Here is a 22,140-nt window from a genome sequence, read left to right on the forward strand (position 1 = left end):
CATTTTTATGTTGGATTAAATGTTACACAAAGAATATCCGATTGAGAAGGTAAATTTAAAATTAAACTCACATTTAAAATAAATGGTCCGATAAAATCGGTAAAAAGAGAAATTCGTTCGAATAGAATCTGACAAACGGATTCGCGACACTGCGAACTTTATCGGCGCGACTTTAGGCATCGTTAAATTGCCTGTGGAATTGCTGGATCGACCGGAGGAGTGTCTTCGTAGAGACGACTTCAGATTCAGTGGAAATGAAGTTCGGATGCAACGAATGTCGCGCCGATAACTGGTGGCCGCTGTCGCGAGTTTTCTCGAGAGGGGATGGAAGCTGTAAAGGAGTGGACGGAGAGGGTGAAAGTTACCCTCCGAAACTCCACCACCACTTCTGCGGCTAACAGTTTCTCCGAACTTCGACAATCTATATCGCTTACAGTCCGTGTCTCGACACCTGGCTACCTCGGCAGAAAACTTGAGGGACTCGAAGGCACTGCAGTCTCTTCGATTTTTCCTCTCGATGTTCCTCTCGAAGAAATCACGTTATTATCGCAACCTGGCGCGCGACCTGCGTCGGCGCTCAACACGAGCGTAGCTTGTAAGCACGTTTCCTTTTTATTCATTACACAATCAACGTTGTTTAAAAGAGAGAAATCACGTAAGTCGCGTTTCTATATTAAGTTTCAGATTTCGAATATTTGTCTGTGAGGGGTGTGTTACCACTTTAATTTTTTTCTTTATATTAATCTCATAATTAAACAGTTAGATTTGTTGTTGAATTTGTTCACTAATTGTAAGATTAATGAAATTAGCTCCGGATTTTTCGCGTAATCATAATTAAATAAATGCAAGGAAAATTTCAGATTTTGCAATACTATTTAAATTATAAGAATCGTTGTTTCTTGAACTTTGTTACTTACGACGTGTTCGCTTTCACAAGCCGAGCTTATGTAAACGCTTATACCTTTTCCGATAGCGAGAAACGTTTTCTTTTCTCAGTTTTCTTCGCCATGTGTACGGGAAAATGATGTTACTGTTGTTACGTTCGACGTGTTACATCAGCGAAGTGTATTAATGCCTTTATGTGCATTTGAACGGAACATTTGAAATTTTCCCTTCTCGCAGTGCCTTCTTTCTTGCAATGGAAAATCCCATTCCTATTACATTTCGATGCACGCTCGATTCAATGCGTTGCGACGGCAAGCGCCGTTAATATTCTTGCTTTTATATATTGGATCGACAGTGCGCTACCTGCTCGATTTTTCTCTCAAATATAACGCCGTTTGTATCGCGCAATAAGAAAGCTCACTGCTAGCGTATTCTTTGTGTAACGCTTTAATCCTGAGACACGATAACCTTGTAGTTGTAATACGTTTAAAGATTTCGCGTCAGCTGAAATCGATTTTTCAGATTAACTTTTTAAATAGAAAGAGAAAATAAGTTAGAAATTATTTTCTGTTTATTTTAAAAACATATTTATGAATTGTCCCTATATGGCAAAACGATTATTTATGATTAATTATTTTAGAAATCTTTATATTACAAGTGTGAACGATAATAGTTGCGAAAGTTACTATGATCAAGTCCGTCTTTTATAAAAAACAAGTGTGAAACACATTTATAATATATACTTGTTTTACTTTAATTTAAATTAGTTTTGTGTGCTGTTAATTTACACTAATGCATAGTTAATTTACATTTTTAAAATAAATAATTTATTTTAAATTACAGAAAGGGTTGTTTTATTAACGAGACTCACGAAACTGTGGGTTAAGGCTTGAAATTTATAAGAATGCAAAAAGTTCAATTTTTATTTTTTTTATAAAGATGGATTAAATTACAAAAATAAGAGTTGTTTTGTTTTTGCTTTTTCCGTACATTTTTAATTTTAATATTCTTTAGTACCGCAATAAATTTAAATCTGAGAGAGTAAAGGATTTTCATATTTAAATGGAGGAAAAATAATGAATGTGATAAATGTGTTTTAGAGCTTGTAAGTGAATTAAGACATCTTTTATTAAGGGAACAAGTTTAATATAACTACAGGATATTGTTGATATAATAGCGTATAAAGATATATTTTAGCAATTTCCGATAATATTGACTGTCGCCGATCGTGATACAATCACGTATGGGAAGGATCGCCGGAGTCAGCCAATCTTATTTCTATCTGCGGAACGCGTTTCTGCGTTGGTTGCTGTTAGGTAATGCAGGTCGCGTATATACTATCATTGAAGCGGATGGTAGAGATCGGGGCAGAAATAGGGGACCATTCTGGAATCATGCTAGATATCGCCGTCCAATCGTATTCTCCACGCTCGCTTATCCTATTCCGTTTTGTCCCGTCCTAACCGATCCTATTGGCCCTCCGTTTTCATCCGGCATTCATTGAGCGGGTGTAATATCCGCGAGCATTGATGCAGTTCCTCGCGAAGTGCAGATATTTGAGTTTGAATGCGCGATTTTGTTAAAAAGTGCACGAAGCTGTTCGAACGTCAAAGGATTTGTTCCGGAAACGTTTTAAGAACGCGACGCACACGTAGTTTTATAAAGTTGCTCAAGTATTGCTATATACTATATACACACCATGCACTGTAGCGATAAGTTTCTTACGGGAGTTGCGCGACAAATCCTACTGATGTCATATTTTACGAGGAGATTTCTAAATACATGTTAGAGTTTCATCCACTGTGAGTTCTTGTCTCCCCTCGACTCATCGAGCCTTTAAAAATCTTTAGTAAATATTGTACTTGTGGATCGCTGAAAGCTCTCTCTCTATCTCTCTCTCTCTTACATCTCTGACTAATTAACTTAGAAATCTTCCTAAAAAGTATACATGTATAAATTAGAATTTGTGAACATTGAATCAGATCTTTGCATTCGATAAGAAATTATCACTACGAAAGAACGTAATCTTTATAGCGCGATAAAACGATATTTGAAAAAAAAAAAATGAACACCGTAGCCAACCGGAAAACTCAAGGAGAAAGGATTTGCGATCTCCGGATTTAACTTTAACGATTCAACGAATGTGATATACGAGCGTACGTATGTGTGCCCGCGACATTATGCGCATTCATCCCCCGTTCGAGTTTATTTGGCACGGCGCCAGTATTCGGTTCGACTCGTCCCATTCACGATTGGCCGCGCAGCCGGCGTTTTCGGACAATCATCGCTGTGTGTACGTGTGTTGCGACCCTTCGTTCTATATCTCTCGTTCGGTTCCGGTTCTTCCTGTATACGTCCCCGCGTATTATTTGCTTATTTCGTTCTCCGCACACGTCGAATCCGTTCGAGCCATTTCCGGCATGTGCGTCTCTGTTCTTCAGCGGGATCATATCGACGGGGATGTCGATGCAACCCGGTCCCGCTCTTGTACGTATCTCTCTGGAGAAGTACGAAGAAAAGCGGAGAGAAAGCACTGCTTTCTGCTGCTTCTTGCACGTGCGAGCTTATCTACGATTCCGCGTTTGCACGAAAAGCTAGCACAGCTGATCGGTATATGTGTGCATCAGTCGTAACGCGTAAAAAAGTGGAAGCTAAGGAAACGGTGTCCACACAGTGTGTTCTTTATACATATCTTTTGTAATCAAGATCGTATATCTCAGGGGATAACGGAATAAGTTTGCAAAGAAAGATAGCGATTGAGTTTATTCGGACGCTTTAAAAAGCTCGTGCACGCTCATTATTTTCTTTTTTTATCCATTTACAAAGACCGCGTAAACCATATCCTGATAATCGTAATGGAAAGATGATGCAAAACTAAAAACACAAAACGAGTCTCTCTTTATCATAAGTCGAAGAATTTGTGGGGAGTCTACTGCCATCGGCTGAGATTTAATCGCCTTTCTCCGGATTTCTGTAGAAACAGGGAGGAAAACAAGGATAAAGAAAAATTTGTACGAAAGGGAGGAAAGGGTACGAAAACAACACAAAAAAAATATACACGTCTCGATGAAATAGTGGAAATCGAAGAAAAATCCGATAACTCGATATACATATGTATACATGTATGTGAATGGATGTATACATAAATTCGTTAAGTATTCTTAATGAATTTATATATACATCCATACACACACATGCGTATTTATACATATGTAAGATATATAGGTACATTTTATTGATATTCGTTTATAAATATGTGTAATTTTTCTCCGATGCTCGGAAAACGAATTAATTTTGTTTGTCGATGTCTCTTTGCATACACGGTATACGCATTTTTTTCCAATTAACTCGGCTTATTGCATGCGAAATGTATATTTGATGTCGCCAGTTTTACGAATACACGTTCAACGCGACGTCTTTCGATATATCGCGCGGCCAATTCATCCCCGATTCATCGCGGATCTTTCGCCCCAAGGGCAAACAAATTTTCATAAGGTACCAATCATCGGTTTTAGTTTGTCCTATCCTCTTCGTTTCGTGCACTGTCGCAAAGGGAACAAGAGGGAGAAAGAGAGAGAGATAAAAAGAGAGGGAGGTGGATTTATCCCCTTGCAATAACATGGAGACAGCGACGACGAACTGGTATTTATGGATTATGAGGCCACGACGCGTATATACATATATAAATACATATACTTTGCGTTACGTGATATATTTATATATTTATTATGCACGCCTATGTGTTGTACATCTTGATATGCGCAGGTGTGCAGGATTCCGCGTATTTTTTTCGTATATCTTTTCTTCCCGCACCTTTTCGCGTAGAAATCGTATCTCGAGAAGTTATGAGAGATGACGGCCATCTTTAGATATCTTTGCTTCCTCACCCTTGCGCGCTTCTATCTTCCTTCCTTCCTTCCTTCTTCCGTTCTTACCATCAACGGAGAGCCTCGGGGCTTCCAACGGGGGAAACGAGGGGAAACGAGGTCGTAGTCCTTCCGCCATAACATTTTCTATCGTTGAGAGCCATACATCATCGCCGTGTCCGACGAGAAACGGGCGCCTCTAAGTGCCTCGAATCGACCTTCATGCCCTGAGATCCTTTTATTCCGGACTCAACCTTTTATCACGGACCTCCACTTTGCGCTTGTCTCCGGCCCTGTTTGGCCGTACTTTCTTCCTTCTGTCATTCTCGGCGAAAGCATCATCGCGGTATTATTTCTCCTTTCTTAGATTTGATGGCATCGTAAACTGAATTCGTCGGTCCGCACGTAAGTTTCATACAATCTTCAAGATTTTAACGCTGGAATAATCATTGAAGATAGTTTGTGACCCAATTTTCATATTAGCTTAACAATTTTTCTTCAGCTTATAATCGAGTCAAATAACTCTTCAACTTGTTTATGCAAAGTTTTTGTTATTTATAGTGTTTCAAATATAGTAATTTAAATACAATTTGAATGCTAAAATCAGAATTTTTACCGTAAACAATCTTTGATAGTTTTTTTTTATTATGTTCTTGGCTGTGGCGAAAGTTTTTATTTTAGTGGTTATTACTTTATGTTGTTTGTCGTTTTGATATGAAAGATTGATGTTAACGAAGTGTCTTACGACGATTTCGCGTGAGTTTACCCTGAAGAAAAGTCCTTTGAAAGTTAATTCATTTAGAAGTTAATTTTACTTTATTATTAGAATGCGGTATACACACACACATATTTATAATAGTCGCGTTATTCATCCATATTACCATAAACCGCGAAAACGGATAGCTTAAGCTTGATTGATGTTACAATTTCTCGAGGAAAGGTCAGATTATGGATATAATACATATAATGATATATGTAGATTGACATTATGGGAGCGAATTCAAAAGGAGTGATAGTCAATGAATGGTTTGGATTAGAGGGATGCGTTCGAAGTTCGGCGTGTCGCTCGATTGGTCTATGAAGCACTAATTATACGAGCCGTCGTAATTCGATTACCGTAATCTCATCGCGGCGCAGTAATTGAACGACTAATTACATCGGTTGAAAATTTCGGACAGTTGCCGCATAATTATCGGATTGTATCATGGAAGATGCGATTCGAGTCAAACTGTGGAAAACCGGGAAACGGCGCTCAATCCCAACTTTATATATTTTCACGAAAAGCGGGAAGCGCTGACAAAGGGTGAGCTTTGGGGGGGGGACAAAGATTAACCTTCTCGCATCTCGAAGTAATACCTGCCTATTACTTCCTCTTCTTGCAACAGCAACGACAACGACGACGACGTTTTCGCAGTCAGGTCGACTCAAGCAGAGAGAAAGGAGAAAGAGCGGGCTGAGCGGGCTGAAGGGCGGGAAAATTGAATTCTGCCGCTGTGTGTCTCGAGGAGGAAAGTGCGGATGTAAGGCGAACGTGCCACTCCCGCGAGTAATTGACGCTGATTAAAATTCCATGGAGAGGAGCCACCCCCTCCTACCTTGCGCGCGCGCGCGCGTTTACCCACCTTCCCCCTTTCTCCATAACGTACGTGTTGAGCCGGAAAAGCCGTCCACTCTCTTCGAAACACAATTACGCTTTCCCTCTCAACCTTCACGAGAGAGATGTTCGTTTGCACTTCTTCCCGAACCAGTACATCGTACTTTGCCGTGACGTGTTACGGTGTCTTGGGGGATTCATTAGTAGGAATTTATAGGCGGAGTCATTTCCCATTTGTACCGTGATTTCATTGTTGCGGCTTGTCCGACGTTATCGGCTTCTTCTATGGGCTGATTCTGCATTAGTTCTAACGAATGATAATGATGCTACAAGACGGTTCTAACGAGTGATAATGATACTAGCGGATGTCTTCGGGGTATTAGGAGATATTTAAGGCCCGGTGCAGATATTGGATTTTGTAAAATTGAATATAATTGAGATATATATCGCATTTGTTAATTGTTGTCGAAAATAATTGATATTTGTCATACCTGAATATAAGATACGATGCTCTAGCCTTGCGATTCATCGTTAGAATTGTTTAACTATTGATTCGCTGTGATTAAACCCGTTCATCTAGCGCCGTCTAGAACACACCACGTTACATAATCGTCAGGCCACATATTCTCCAATTAATGGCGTTTTGTTAGATATGTATGTCCGATGCCGTTTATCTTGAGCTATCCTATGCCATACGTATCAATATAAACGATGATTTAACCATCTAATAGATTGTCAGATCCATGCATAACGTGTAATGCGCTTCCCATTGCGTTTCGCTGTTATTCACTTAGCTTATTGTTAGAATAATTGAAATATTGAAACGTTAATAGACAATATAATAGACATTATAATAAACAATACAAAAGCAATATAAAAAGTATATTTAACTTGTATATGTAATCTGGTTTTCCTCGTTAAGATATTGCATTCTAGAATATTAGATTAAAATGTAATTGGAAGAAATGTTAAGATTTTTTTCTCTTTTTTTTAATTTGAAAATGCAGAAAGTTTATTAATTAAAAAAAATTAAATATAGATTTTGATTGCTATCTTTTTTTCATATTCTTTTTCTTAATCTTTTTAAATTAGATTTTTATATATAATTTATATCTTCACATTTCTATTATACATTAACAAGGGGAATTTATATCTAGCTTTTTCTTTGTACTAATTTTTTTTTATTTTTAACTCTTACTAAAGTTTGCAAAGACCTCTTTCTTTATGAAACCGGATCAGATTACTGGCTTACGAATAAGAAGTATACCCGAAGTAGAGCGGCTTAACAACGCGCGACGTGCATTTCTCTTTTATTGAAGTGCTTAACAACATGAAGATTCGTTTTTTTTTTGTGACGTAATTTACTGCACCCGAGATGAATTCTGCTTTTACTTAGGCGCGAATAAACACGAGGAGGACGACTTGCAAGGCGAGTTATTTTCCTCGAAAAAGTAATCTGTTCGTTATGGCATTTCTCCATTCTTTTTCCACCCCTCGACACTACATCCTGCCGCGACCGTTATATGCATAGGTAACAAGTGCATTATACGGGGTAAAATCCGCGATGCATAATGTATTTCGTGTATCTGTGTCAACTACCGTTACCTACGTATACTTATCCGTACGTGTTCACATACACACTGCGCACCGCGATTCCAGAGAGAGAGAGAGAGTAGACGTATAGATATACACGTGTGCATGTGTATTCTTATAATGGGAATGTCTCCTATACTTTAATGCACAGACGCACTTTTGCCCATCTTACATCTTCTTACTTTCACGAAGACGATGCGCGTCGCTCACTTCGCTCATCATCTTCTTCCCTTAGCGCCTACAAATCACTCGGCCCACATTTGAATACATTGCGTTCGCTCGTTGTTTCGTGAATGCATGAGTTTCTAGAACACGTGCGCGAACATTTGCGGACGGACGAGTTTGTCTCGTGTTACGACAATTATGCAATCATGCGCTTTGAAAGCGATGGAAATGTCATATTATACTGCCAACATATTGCATTTTGCATACATTACATATTGAAAGATTTAAAACAGGACTGAAATAACTCTATAATTTGTAAAATCTATTTTATGAAATCGTATCTAAGTGACTTTACAAATTATAGATTAAACCTACTCTCGTTTTGTATTCCGAGCTTCTTAATTATTCTAAGATAACAGCATTATTTTATTAAATGATAATATTTAATTAAATTCATACCACCTTTTATGTAAATTTAGATATCAATTATTATGAATTTTATACCATTTTATATTATGAATTTTATAACATTAAAAAAATATTAAATATTTATACATATATTGATTTAAATTTTAAATATGAGAGAATGCAAGTGCTGTGTCAGATATATAACTTAATTTTCTAATTATTTAAAAAGATTATTAAAAATTTAAATATTTGCTCGTGCAGCAGTTAACTAACAGTATTTTCAACTATATACTTTTATAAATTTTAATAAGGATTGGGTTAAAACTTCTTCTATAGCGAATGTACTCGGATATCATAACGGGTCTTTTTTTTTGTTCTCTTTTTGAGATCATGGTCGTATTGTTGGTGTGCTCCTTCTATTGTGATAACCGAAAATCGATATTGTCTGTGGTGGATTTTTTCGTCCATTTGTTTTCGTCGGGACATTACACCCCTGTGCATGAAAGGGAAAGAAAATGGTCCCGCTCGAAGAATGGGTTCTGATTCTGTTCCTGCTGAAAACGGAGGTGCTGACGACGCCATTTGTCCATCCCTTGTAACTAGCGTGTGTAAGTGCGCTCATACGTACAAACCTATACACTTGTAGTTGACGTTCCCGAAAGTCTCTCTCGTGGTGAGATCATTTCTTTCCGCTTTCCAGTTTTTTTCTTTCAGCTGCAGCAAATGTATCACGTTAACAGTAACATTTGATTTCCGTTATTTCGTCCACTTGTATATCGTGCTTATAGGTGCTTATATTTATATATTTATATATTATACACACACACACACACACACACACATATATATAATCTTATCGCACTTGACAGATCAAAACTAAAATCTAAAGATTTTTCTCTTAAAAATTCTATATTATCTATAATTGTAGACACTGGCGGATCCGGGGGGGGGGGGGGGTTAACCCCCCTCCCTTGCAAATTAAAAGAAACAGTTTTGCTGAATTTGTTTAAAAAATATAAATAAAGAAAAACAAACATTAAAGAGCTATCGACGTCAGGAGATCCGCTATATATTATATAGATATAATATATATTATATAGATATAATATATATTATATAGATATTATATATATATTATATATATATATTATATAGATATAAAGAATTTCGCTTAATTATTTTCGTGCAACGAAATTATCTCATTATTTCGTCCTATGTCTGACTTAATCTATATTTAACTCCTTGAATGCGTAATGAGTATAATGTACAATGTATCTTATACATACATATTGTATATATTATATAGATATAAAGAATTTCGCCTAATTATTTTCGTGCAACGAAATTATCTTATCATTTCGTCCTATGTCTGACTTAATCTAAACTTAACTCCTTGAATGCGTAATGAGTATAATTTACAGTGTATCTATCTATAATATCTATAATATCTATAATATATATATATATATAAAATATATATATATATAAAAGTATAAGATACACTGTAAATTATACTCATTACGCATTCAAGGAGTTAAATATAGATTAAATCAGACATAGGATGAAATAATGAGATAATTTCATGCACGAAAATAATTAGGCGAAATTCTTTATATATATATAATATATACAATATGTATGTATAAGATACACTGGAAATTATACTCATTACGCATTCAAGGAGTTAAGTTTAGATTAAGTCAGACATAGGACGAAATGATGAGATAATTTCGTTGCACGAAAATAATTAGGCGAAATTCTTTATATCTATATAATATATACAATATGTATGTATAAGATACACTGTAAATTATACTCATTACGCATTCAAGGAGTTTAGTATAGATTAAGTCAGACATAGGACGAAATGATGATAATTTCGTTGCACAAAAATAATTAGGCGAAATTCTTTATCGTGCAATAAAATTATCTCATAATTTCGTCCTATGTCTGACTTAATCTAAACTTAACTCCTTGAATGCGTAATGAGTATAATTTACAGTGTATCTATCTATAATATCTATAATATCTATAATTTATATATATATATATATTTTATATATATATATATATTATAGATATTATAGATATTATAGATAGATACACTGTAAATTATACTCATTACGCATTCAAGGAGTTAAGTATAGATTAAGTCAGACATAGGACGAAATGATGAGATAATTTCGTTGCATGAAAATAATTAGGCGAGAAATTCTTTATATCTATTTAATATATATATATATATATATATATATATACATTGGCGGATCCTGGGGGGGGGCTTAACCCCCCCCCTTGCAAATTAAAAGAAACAGTTTTGCTGAATTCATTTAAAAAATATAAATAAAGAAAAACAAACATTAAAGAGCTATCGACGTCGTTGATCCTGGAATAAAAGCTAATCATGAAACTCCAAAAATATTAAATAAAATAATTTTGCAACCCCCCCCCCCCCCATTATCGACGTCAGGATCCGCTAGTGATTGTAGATAATATGTATAGAAATACATATATTTTTAGTTTTTTTCTCTTATTAAAGATTTGAACTGAAAAGAAGGAAAAATGGATAAATTTAATAAAAAAACATTTCTCTAAACATAGTTGTCAATTTTAAGAAAGATTTATTTTTTATTTAAAATATGTTTTGTATATAACTTAAATGCATAACTTTATCATATATATTACATGATTATCTAAGATTATATTAATATGTAATCTTATAACTATTATATCGTATACACAGAACACATTATTAAAGAATGAATAATATAAAAGATATATTATATATATTATATATAGTTTATAAATAAATTTTTCTTATATAAATTATATTATAATATATAATTTACTTATATTTTTTTCACTTGCCTAGTTGATTCGCGCCCCGAGCGCTGATGTCCCCACACAATTCTTGATTTTTTATCATGCAGACAAGAATTGCGTTTGGACAATCATAGCCTGAGACATTTAATTGTTTTGCCGCTGTTTACGCAACACCATTGAACATCTAGAAAAATTTGACATATAATTTTTATTATCGTCGGCCAAGTATGAATCCTGAAATTTCCGCATTTAAAAAAAAGATTAGTTAATAAAAGTTACTCAAAGATTTTATTATTAATCATTAAAATTGAATATGTATATATAGGTATATATTTATTATATACTTACTTTTATTTCCATAAATTTTATTTCACTATAACATTTTATCGAATTCTTCTTTTACAATTTTGTTTTTAGTATATTATTGTCAAATAAGTTTACACTTCAAAGTTGCATATTTTTATGCTAAAAAATTTATCCTCGATTATTTTTAACTAGTTTTGAATAATCATGAGCTATAAGCTCTAGTATAAAATTGACACATTGAAAAGTTGGCCTGTATCCGCCAGCTAATATCGATATTTCCGTAATAATATTACCTCGCCTTATTCAATCTTGATCAATCAACTGCTATTCAGAGCAAATTAGGGGAGAAGGAAGAGCTGAGTCAAAGGACTTATTGCTTCTTGTATTATCGATCCTTTATCCTGCCATTTCTCCTGATCGACAACGCGTCTTGACATGACTGAATACGTTGTTTTACAAATATATGCTTTGACGATGATACATTGGTATCATGTATGCTCATAAAGAAACTGCTTAAATTAAAGAAAACTTGTAAAATGTTAATTTTGTTTTTTGATTCGTGTTTTTCATTGAATTAATATTAATAAATTTAGTGAAAGTTACACAAGTGCTATATAAAAAAACTCATTTTCATTATATAATACATTATATTGTTCATTTAATTTATATTGTTTATTTATGATAAACAACTGTAAAAAATATTCATTAAACTTTAATATTTTACATTTTCGCGAAAATTAGTTTTGCTTTTTCTGCGGTGTATATATATTCTAAATTTTTACGTGTTATTGAACTACGCATTTTTAAAGCAGAGCCAATTTATATAATCGATAACTTTGTTACAAATTGTATCTTATCCCCTGTTCTATGTTTTCTGTATCTTCTTTCATAATCTTCATGGACTTTATATTGCGGGTCAATCAATGCAGGCACTATAATTCGCTTCGTATTATTATGTCTTGCCTTTTTTGACATATCAAAAACAATAGGAAAATTGAGTAGAATGAAAATTATAGGAATAACAAATATGTACAAAAATAAAAATAGATTTCAATCAATTTTAAGGAATTGGAGAAAAAAGATATAAATAGGATAACGTATAATAAGATGGACAGATTGATAAATAGATAGATAGGGTGGATTAGAGAAAAGGGTGAGATGTTGAAGAGAGAGAGGGGGGGAGGCAGAGAGTGGTGGTCGAATGATTGGGTTAGCTGCTTCGGCTCTAACTTCATTACTCGCCAAATGAACAGACAAAACCCAGCCACCCTTTATCTATCTCTTTATATTTGCCGCCACCTCTTTCAGTTGTATATATACATATATAGAGTGAGCTAAAGTAACTTCGTGATAACTTGAAGATATATGTATATACACACATACACACACACACACACACACACACACACACACACACACACATGCACACATTTTTTCTTTGTGCTAAAATAAAATAAAATATGTAAAAATCAAAATAAGGACACTAAACTAAATTAGTCATTAATATTAAGAGAAAATAGCAATATTTAGAAATAGCAAAAATTCAAACTTTGACTAGGCAAACTAACTTCATGTTCTTCATTTGAAAAATTATCAAAAAATTACTTAATTATCAGAAGATATCACGAAAATATTTTATTCTTTATTTGATTCTACGTAAGATATTACTCACACAACTACGGTACTTCATTTCGGTCAAAAATGATGGTATAAGCTCTGAGGTCACCGGTTCAATCAATTTCACTTCATCGTTTCTCTTCACAAGGAAGGCAACGACGATGTCGATGATGACGATGGCACGTCTCCGGTAATAGTAGATTCGTGGAAAAATACTTATGACGAAGAGCTTCTCGGTACGGGATCTTGGTTGGGAGGAAATAAAAATAGTTGAATTTGTCAGTGGACACGTGGCCGGTGATGGTGTGGCTTGAATTGCTCTCTCCGAACTTGATTAGGGTAATTTGATTCTGGCTGAAAGCGATCGTTAGCGGTTTTTACAAACGCAAATTACAGGAAACTAATTTGGATTCTGCGAGAGAATAATTGCGGCACCGTATGCTGCTTTTGCGAAATGTGTGCTTCTGTTGAAAAAAAAAAATGTTTTAATCTTGAGTTATAAACAACATAGGTATACTATACAAGAGAAAGTATATATATTTAATACATAAATTCTAAAGGTTAAATTATGATACTTGTGTAATATATAATAAATTATATTACACTCTTCTCTTTCTCTTTATAATGTCAAAAGAAAACTGTACCATTTGTAAAGCGTACTTTTAAAGAAATATGACATATACTTGTTGTTAGTATGAATTTAATTTGGGAACTTTATGGCTCATTTTATACTTGAGATAACTTGGTAATTACGATCTAAATTAAATCTTTGTAGGAAAATATCCATCCCCAATGAACGGAAAAATGAGGTTTATCCTTTTATTCTTGAGAAACTTAATTTAAAAGTCTTAAGTTTTTGATGTTGGATAACTGGATAATTAAGCTTTAACTTGAATTTTCGCTAAGAAAGCAGTGAATGTAAATTACTTGAAGAAAAAAAAGTTTTGATACTAATATATGCGGTTCTTGAAACTTTGTATACATCACTTGAAAGGATTCATAAAAGTGGCTAGTCGAGAGTGCGAAAATTGGCGCTTTTATGAAACATACAACAAAAATATCAAATTCATGACTCTGAGGAAACTGTTGAATCGATTTACGCGCATTCACAGATTTGTAATCTACAATCTGGGTTTCGCTGATGCTGGATGTTACAATTGAATTACACAAGCGTGAACGATAATCGTTACCGACTTCACGCCCGCGTTTGTTCAATAAACGGAGATTAAACGCGGAAATTTTAATTACACGAAAAACCATTCCGCCGGAATAATCGTTTCCGTACTCGTGAGAAGTTAAACGCGCACGTACGCACATACGTCTACAAACAGAGGGACCTGTTCGTAATAAATTCGTTTATCCCCCTCTATCCGGTCGACGTGCGTCGGCGAGCTCTCACTTTTATATGACGGCGGGACGTAAAGAGAGAAACGTTCCCATTTTAAGCGAAGCTTTTCAATTATAAAGTATTTCCCTTTCCCGCATAGCTTCCACGGCCATGCTTCAATTCCCCCGTCTCCTTCACTTTTCCAGCACCTTCAGCGACCTCGACCTCCCTTCCTCCTTCCCTTCCTCCCTCTCTTGTGCTGTCGCTCATTCCTCTCGCGCTTTTTTATCCTATCTTTCTCTTCCAACGTCAACCGGCATACCGTGGCTTGCCAGAGCTTCACCGCAGCGTTCTCACTTCCGGTTACACGATGTTCTCAAAAGGAGATTGACGCTTCCTCTTTGCCCTGAAAAATCGACCAGAAATGATCCCGCGTCTTTTTCTCTTTCCGCATCGTCCTATCCTCCTCTCATTTTCCTCCACCGATCTCTCGTTTCTCTCGCATCGTTTCCTTCTTATTCTTATCGCTCCCTTTTTCTTTCTTCTTTCGTAGTCTCTATACGCATTTTCTCCATCTTCGTGTCTCTATCCTCGAAAGATGTCTCCTTCGTTATCGGGAATGTCGGCGCGAGTTCAAGCGGAATTTCGCGTAGGGTCGCAAACGATGTCACTTCTGCTCGAGATGCTCGACAATATCGGACATCGGGGATCATCGATGGAACACGAAGTAGACAATTCGTACAAATCGTCAAAGATCAAAAGAAAGCAGGTGAATCGGTTATAGATTCGAGCAGTAAAGATATGTTTGTTTGTCTAAATTCGCAGAATAATATAAAGTAACGCTTTTACATTCAATTCAATTTAACAGGAAATGAAACATACAAAACAATTTTCGCAATATTATGGTAGCATCTTCGAGTATATAAATAGTATGCAATTTTCTATCGTATAAAACTTTTTTCTTTTCTAGAAAAAAGATATTAAATTTCTTAAATTTTTTACATTGACATAAATAACAATACACGTTGGTTTCCGATGATGTTCGATATTGTTTTTGATCTTTTGATATGTGGGAGATATATATTGTATTCTTTTATTATCCTTTTGTCAAGGTCGTCGATACGTTAGATCGATATAGGTAAAATGCATTGGAGGTTTCACCGGAGACTTCCAGACTTGTGTGCGTGTCACGGTTTCTTACAATCATCAAGCCGCGATTCATCATCGTTCTTTGTGTCGGGTGACCTGGTCTCTCTGGTCGTCCATCCTCCGTGCGTTTCTTCCCTTTTGCGTCTGGTCCTTTCCATCGTCTTTTTCAACATGTCAAATTTGACAATTCAGTTGCAACGGTTCTTTTTTCGATACGCGACATTTGTCTGAGGCAATTTTATTTCTTGTCGCGAGTCATCTCGCGGAAACAGACATCCCCGTTTTTTAGACGATTCGTTCTTACGATGTAAGTTCCGAATTGTGCCCTTGCCTTTGATAGATTTCGATTCGCTCGCATTTTCATTACATTCGTATATGTATATCTGCCGTTGCATTATATGAGCGTTATAGTATAACTGCACCTACAAAATAATACTTCGCGCGTATAATCGTTGGATAGAAATAATTTTTTTTTATGCAAGAATACACGGTGTCAATATTTTTTAATCAAATATTTTTTTAGTGCAATATTTTTTTATGTGTGTAAAAAAATTGAGAGACAAAATTTTTATAACAGAATTTAAAAATTTAGGAATGGTTAGCTCACCAGAGATAGTGTTTTCGATTTCGAAAATTTGAAGAATCTAGGCACGAGCCGTGCCAGCTTGGCACGCGCTTATCTCACGCGGAGCCAAGCTGTTAAAACTGAATTGTGTGTTATTGCTTTTACGGAAGTGAGAGGGAGTGTCAGAGCGGAATAGACCCTAATATTCGTCGGCGATAAAAGCGCAATGGTTCTGGAAAACATCGCACCTTACTGGATTGGAACGTAAAATATCACGGAAACGACCAACTATTTGTCAGAACGCGCTATAACAATCGAGAAAAATAATTGTCGTTGGCTTGTCATTTTGCATTGCTGTTGATGTTGATTACAGTTTTGGCGGAGGTTGCCAGAATATAACGATGTGAAATAAGGATGCGATAGTACTCGGCCATTCAATACAGCCTGTTTTTTCTATAATATACTAGAACAACACAAGCGCGTACTACGCGCGCGCCATTCTTCAGTTTTATGTTTAAAAAAATGATATTTTAAAAAAAATAATATAAAGTTTGTTTAAACATTATTTTTTCACAGAAATTAGCTGATAAAGGCCCGTTTGTATACCAACGTCGGTTAATTTAAATCTCTGGTTAAACTACATCTTTATCTCTTTTCAGATATGTTCTTAAAAAGAGATAAAGATATAATTTAACCGGAGGTTTAAATTAACTGACGTCGATAGAAACGGGTCTAAAGCGTTAATTTGCTAATTAAATTTAAAAATAATAATATGTTAAAAAATTAAAATAGTAATATGTTGTAAATAATATGTTACAATATCTTATTCTCGATTAATATTTTTTGACAGAAATCAGCTGATAACTGTCAAAAATATTAATCGAGTTTAAAGTATTATAACATATTATTTAAAATGTATTATTATTTTAAAAATTAATTAGCAAATTAACGCTTTAATCAGCTAATTTTTGTCAAAAAAATATTAATGAAGCCAAAATTTGCTAATTAAATATTCTATCTTACATATTTATATTTATATTGTGTATGTTATAATTTGCTAATTAAATTTTAAAATAATAATATGGTAAAAGTTATAAAATAATAATATGTTGTAAATAATGTTATAATACCTTATTCTCGATTAATATTTTTTCTTTCTAAAGCTATATCTTTTCGAACGAATCTCCTCCGAGTTTTAATTAATTATTAATATTAAGTCATGTATATAGTATCGCGCGCGCGCGCTATTAGAATGAAGTTGCCGATGTTTGTAGCCTCGGCCATTACCGAAACGCCGCGAGTATCAGGCAGTTGGAGCTGCGTCCCGCTGTGATTAATTAGTAAGCATAATCGTTAGACACCATTTCTAACCTTTGTATTGTAATATTTATCAATCGCATATCATAGTTTCAACGTTAATATGTAGTCGTAATTGTTCGAAACGCATATTTCGCGAAAAATTCGATGCAAAATCTCTTGCCAACATAACCCAACTTAACCTGTTGTCGCGCGCGCGAATGTGTTGCGATCCGTGGATATCTATCGTTAATTCTAGTTTACATATTTATATTGTGTATGTTATAATGCGAAATAATAAGATTATTCTAATATGTATGTATTTTATTTGTTACAGGTAGCATGGCGATACACAGTGCGATTCACGCGTCGTGTCGGGAGTGCCGTGTAAAGTATCGCGCGTCGGGAGTGCCGTGTAAAGTTTCGGGCAATCGTAATTATTCGTGTTTTCGCGAGTCTCGTGAGTGCCATGGACCAAGAGAGGAGGAGGAGGCCCGGGGAGGCATCGGGCGACATCGGGACAACTGTGAGGTATGCAATATAAAAACATTTTTTCTAAACTGCAGTGTTGAGATATTCAACACACACATATGTATATATATATAATTTGAATATTTTGTTTTCAGATCAACGTGTGCTGTGTACTACAACTCCGCTACTATACGTATCGGTGAGTGAAAATTGTTTATTTTAACATTTCTATAGTGCTTATGAGATGTGTATATAATATGTTGAAAATATTAAAATAATAATATATTTTAAATAATATGTTATAATATTTTATTCACGATTAATATTTTTTGACAAAAATCAGCTGATAATTGTCAAAAATATTAATCAAATTTAAAATATTATAACATCTTTTTCTAAAAAAGGCATGTTAATTGTAAGTCGATTCTCGCAAGTATTGTTGAATCTTTTTCGCGATGCTGATTGACTGTTTCGATTCGCATTGTGCATTATATTCGTAGCATCGAGAGGCTGTCATCGCGAGGGTTAGTAGTTTGTTCAAAATAAAATAAAATAAAATAATAATATCAGTTTTAAAATATGTTGTAATACTATCAAATTGCTAACCCTCGCGATGACAGCCTCTCGATGCTACGAATGTAACGCACAACGCGAATCTTAACAGCTAATGAGCATCACGGAAAAGCGACAATAATAAACTTCGATATATGCGAGTATCGACTTTACATATCTTTTTTAGAAAAGGAAAAGTCTGTTGATGTTTCTGAAGAGAATGAGATATTATTTGAAAAATATTCGAGATAATCCAAGAAATAATAATTGATATAATTAATGCAAATTTCAAAATTCTAAATATTTTTGCAAATTAATTATTGCGGATAAGATTTTTAAATGATTTGTTTAAAACTATTATTTTAATTAATAATTTTCATTATTGCACTTTAAAATAAATATTTTCCATATATGTATTTACACTTGTTATACAAAAACAAAATTTTAAATAATATATTCTATTTTTATACATTTAATACATTTATTATTTTAATACATTTTATATATTAATTTTTAAACAAAATTATTTAAATAATTATTTTCAATAATCTGCATTTGAGATGTGTTCACTGATTATTATAAGTCTCACGAAAATATGTGACAGATTATAAATTATACTATTCCATAGAATTAAACTGCGCGAACAGTAACAGTAATTATTCTAAGACGCGATCATTTGTTATATACATGCTGCATGTTATATGATATCCAGAGGAACTAGTATATTTACGTGGATAAAGGATAAAAGTAGCGATGCGAAGTGCTAGGATATATCCTAGTGGAGGTGTATGTTATGGCGGCGACCCGAAGCGAATGATTTGTGTGACAGATCGAGGCCAGTCTCATACCTATACCCGCCACAGCATCGATATATTTCGTTTTCTATCCTACCGATTCTACCAACTGCTTCCCAATAACGCCCGGTTATCCATATATCGTATGCATGTGTATATATATAATATATATATATATATATATATATATATATGTATGTATGTATATATATACATATACTGTTACATCTTTCCCTGTAGACGTGTGTACATATATGTCATCACATATGTATTTGTGTCAGCGATCAAGTATACATAAATGCGTATGCAGTTTTGATTGTAACACGATAATAAATGGAACAATAGAATTCAGACGTTATTTAGGATAGAATATCTGATAAATTTTTTCGAAGATAAATTCTTACATCCGCAACAGGTTGAGATTGTTACAAAATTCGAACGAATATGTGAACAAGAAAGTTTCATTTAGTTACAGCTTTTCTCCGGATAAAAAATTCTGATAAAGAATTAAAATTTGTATTTATATAAAATATTGACATGCGAATCATCACAGTAATTAAAAAAATCGAGAACTTTTTGTGCTCACAATTATTTTCTTATTCCGCGGCTTTACGAATTCCTATCGTATCAGCGACAACTTTGTCAGCGTGAACAGCAGCGGTATTAATTAACGTGGGATTTGTTCGTGAGTAACGAAGCAATTTACGAAACGTAGGAGAGCACGATCGGATACAGAGCGAAAAGGGAAATCGAGGGAACGAGAGTCGAGATGTTCGTGACGATGCGAGGGCAGAGTTACGTCTAAGCGACTTCATTTCCGTATTTTCCGGGAAATCTTATGACCTCTAACTAAGAGAGAAACTCGTGCCACTCGACCTGGCGACAATAAGCAATTACGTGACTCTTGCTGAGAAACGGTATTATTTACTTGCTGGAGCTTGTCGTATTTTCGCATTCTCGAGTTCTCAAGAACGATTTCTTAATTTTTATACGGTGTCGCCTTCAACAAAGTCTTGCGCATCGCGCATATTACAGAAAAGCATTAAGAGAACTTTTTAATTTTGACCTTTACGAATATAAAGGTAATTGTAACATCAAACAAGATTTTTTACTTGTAGAATAATTTTGGACACAACTGTTGTATAAGTTCCTTTTCAAATCTATGAATATATATGATTATAAAAAAAGCTATATTTTCAGTTTTATTATAAATATATTATGCTTGACATTACAATATTTACATGTAGACAAGGGAAATAAGTGCTAATTAACAATTATATAATTAGCAATTAAACAAGTTTTATCTTTTGCATCTTTAGCATACATTTTATTCGCATAAACGTCGTTTTATTCATATAGCCGTTTTTCTTTTCCTCTTTAATTGAAAAATATTTCATATAGGATATAATCGCTATAGAAATGTCCATAAAATATTCATTCCGTTATGTGAGATTTCAATGACTTCCATGTTGCTTCCTAAAATGATACTAATGAGAGAATTCAATAAACGTATCCAATACTCGCGCGCGAATCTCATTTCCAAAATATTATTGAAATTCTGGGCTTTCACACATGTCCCGTGATTGTATCGTAATTTTTGCATTTTATTATCGCGTAACGTAGCGGACTGTCCGAAATATCAGTGTCGAAAGAGAAAGAGAAAAGGGCGCCATTATATCGTACATAGGTCGATTTGTCACGTTTTTCTCGCCGGGATTTCAGATACATTATTAATACTAGAAGAGCATACGAGAGGCCACCTGTAATTTCTCACATTGCTCTTTGCTCTCGCGGGCGGGAACTCGATCGATAGGCTCAATGTGTTTAATGCCGTCCGGCTCTGCGTCTGATGCACCCGATACGGTCCTCGTTAAATCCGCGTGTCCCTGCCGGCAGCACGGCGAGTTGTGCATGCGAATCTGCCCGAATCAGGCGTGGCACAGCCATGTTTCATGTCCGTAATGCCAGAAATTCGCATTAGCACACGCGAGAGTGGGATTCCAAATGCTCATATACGTTTTCGGCGCGTCCCGAATTTTTCGCTCGCGTGATTCTCTTCCGTATTAAATCAAGTAGTTTTCCCAAATTTTGGGCAGACACGATGAATATACCTCGAGAAATATATCGCATATAGTTCATTTATGCAGATTTAAGTTTGCATTAATAATATTATCGAAATAGTAGTAATAGATAAAAATTTTTAAAAATTATACATCTATTATATAATACGAAATATATATGTATACATAATGTGTACATATGTGTATCTGTATGTATGTAGGATTATATTTTATTAATTTTTATAAAATTGTGTGATTAATCAATATTTACGCGCACATTGTGATAAAAAGTTTTAAAAATACAAAGCATGATAAAACAGCCCGAATTTTTTGCTCGTGTAATTCTCTTTTGTATTAAATCAAGTAGTTTTTCGGAATTTTGGGCAGACATGATGAATATACCTCGAGGAACATATCGCATATGGTTCATTTATGAAGATTTGAGTTTGCGTTAATAATACTATCGATATAGTAGTAGTAGATAAAATTTTTTTTAAATTATACATATGTGTATGTGTATGTATGTAGGATTATATTTTATCTATTTTTATAAAATTGATTAATCAATATTTACGCGTACATTGTAATCAAAAATTTTAAAAATACAAAGCATGATAAAACAACCCGAATTTTTTGCTCGTGTAATTCTCTTCCGTATTAAATCAAGTA

General features: G+C 34.4%; 1 protein-coding gene across 1 annotated transcript in view; it reads left to right on the plus strand.

Moving 5' to 3' along the window:
- Positions 1-22,140, plus strand: part of Urm1 (Ubiquitin-related modifier 1) — a 123,644-nt gene that overhangs the window by 35,158 nt on the left and 66,346 nt on the right. Inside the window, exons 6-7 of the transcript XR_014427092.1 lie at positions 17,932-18,125; positions 18,221-18,264. The gene's annotated coding sequence lies outside the window, so the exon portion shown is untranslated. The remainder of the gene's footprint in view (positions 1-17,931; positions 18,126-18,220; positions 18,265-22,140) is intronic.

Source organism: Prenolepis imparis, unplaced genomic scaffold (genome assembly GCF_030444845.1).
Source record: "Prenolepis imparis isolate NDT839.2.m4 unplaced genomic scaffold, iyPreImpa1.0 SCAF_2, whole genome shotgun sequence".
NCBI lineage: Eukaryota > Metazoa > Arthropoda > Insecta > Hymenoptera > Formicidae > Prenolepis > Prenolepis imparis.